The sequence below is a fragment of the Babylonia areolata genome, chromosome 15 (genome assembly GCF_041734735.1).
Source record: "Babylonia areolata isolate BAREFJ2019XMU chromosome 15, ASM4173473v1, whole genome shotgun sequence".
In the NCBI taxonomy this organism is placed as follows: domain Eukaryota; kingdom Metazoa; phylum Mollusca; class Gastropoda; order Neogastropoda; family Buccinidae; genus Babylonia; species Babylonia areolata.
Genome location: NC_134890.1, coordinates 27,915,470 through 27,917,907, shown reverse-complemented (window position 1 = coordinate 27,917,907; position 2,438 = coordinate 27,915,470).

Here is a 2,438-nt window from a genome sequence, read left to right as displayed (position 1 = left end):
GATGATGATGATGATGATCATCATTATTATCATCTATTAAAAAGAAAAAAACAACTCTTTTTCACATTCATTATCAGGTTTTTCTCTTGTTAAGTCAAAGACTTCCATTTTACGAATTCCGCAAAGTAATCTTCTTTAATTGTTCTTCTATTTGTTCGTCGTTGTGTCCAGCCTTCATCTGTCCTGTATTCCCGAACTTCACCAATACCACCCCCCCCCCTCCTCTCCTGTATTTATTATTATCATGACATTATATTAGATTATATCATATTATATTGTATTGTATCATCTGTCCTGTATTCCCGAAATTCATATCTGTGAAACTGCATGTTTGGTGCATTTCTGTTATGCATGTGTGGGTGTATGTGTGAATGTGTGTCTTCATGTTTTACATTTATTCGCTTATTTATCACCATTGTTGTCTTATTTATTTATTTATTTATTTTTTATTATCATTTTATTAGTATTACTATTATTATTACTACTACCTTTTTCTATATTATAATTATTATTTATTTATTTATTTATGTAAGCTTATCTATTATTTATTCCCCCGTTTTTTGTTGTTGTTTTTTTTTCTCAAGGCCTGACTAAGCGCGTTGGGTTACGCTGCTGGTCAGGCATCTGCTTGGCAGATGTGGTGTAGCGTATATGGTTTTGTCCGAACGCAGTGACGCCTCCTTGAGCTACTGAAACTGAAACTGTCCCGAAATTCGCCAATACCCCCCCCCCCCCCCCCCCCTCCTCCTCTCCTGTATTTATTATTATCATGACATTATATATGGTTTTGGACACAACACTCGACACACCAGCTTGTCCAAAACAATCATGCAAGGCACCATCGAGGGCGGGAGAAGAAGAGGAAGACAGCGGAAGAACTGGCATGAGAACATCAAACAATGGACCGGACTCCACAACACGTAAGCTGCTGCCGGCGGCTGCCGACAGAGACAGATGGAGAAGGGAGGTGAGGTGACATTATATTAGATTATATCATATTATATTGTATTGTATTATATTATATTGTATTACATTATATCATATCGTATCATAATGTATTGCATCGTATTGTATTCTATTAAATTCTATTCAATTATATTATATTACATTATATCATATATTTTGGTTCATTTTAGTTTAATCTAGTTTATTTCACTTTAAGAAAAAAAAATCATTTCGTTTCAAACGTGAAGACCAACATTTTTTTTTAATGAACTTTCCACAATCACCAGTGTGTGTGACGGAATATGAAACATAATTCCTACTTTCCATGCTGGTCCGTTCGGTTCTCCACAACAGCCTGCACACAGGATTGTTACAAGAAAAACAAGAGAGGCAAGGCATTCAAGACTCACTTGTGATACACTTAAAAAAAAAAAATCTAATCATTAAAATGTGTTCTGTATTTGTTATTATAAAGCTTCACGTTAAAAAAAAAAAAAAAGTCACAACCAAATTTGAATTAAGTCCCCTAGCATTAATTACAGAGTAATTTCCCTTTTTTACTATCTCCACCAAAACGTTTGCAAAATAAATAAAACTTCCATGCTTAACAAAAGAAGTTCCTGTTTGAACAAAAAATAATAATAATGACTGCTCTTGTTGTTGGGTCAGAATATCAGATCAAAGTGCCAAGTTTAGAGAATACAAAAAATATAAATATAACAGTAAATGCAGTTTGCATATAATTAGGCTTTTTTTGTGCCCATCCCAGAGGTGCAATATTGTTTTAAACAAGATGACTGGAAAGAACTGAATTTTTCCTATTGTTATGCCTAATATGGCGTCAACTGACAAGGTATTTGCAAAGAAAATGTCAATGTTAAAGTTTACCACGGACACACAGACACACACACACACACTCAGACAACCGAACACCGGGTTAACTCTTTCCATACGAACGGCGAAAGAGACGACGTTAACAGCGTTTCACCCCAATTACCATCATCAAAATATTGCAAGCGGAAGGCTCTTATACTGAAGACGTGAATGTTGACAAAGAATACCACAATTCTGACGACGGAAGCTAAAGGTTGGGTCATGCAGACACCCACTGGACATCCGAGGGGTCTGTGTAGAGAAGAGAGGACTGGCCGTACTGAGTGAGTTAAATCATAGACTCACTTTGTTTACACAAGTGAGTCAAAAACTGATTCAGTGGCCTGCTAGCAAGAAAGTGTAATGATAAATCGCTATTTCGAACGTCCGTCCTTGTTACCTAGAGTCAGTGGACATTAACTCACTCAGTACGGCCAGTCCTCTCTTCTCCTCTACACAGACCCCTCGGATGTCCAGTAGGTGGCTTAATGACCCAACCTTTAGCTTCCGTCGTCAGAACTGTGGTACTCTTTGTCAACATTCACGTCTTCAGTATAAGAGCCTTCCGCTTGCAATATTTTGATGGTGGTAATTGGGGTGAAACGCTGTTAACGTCGTCT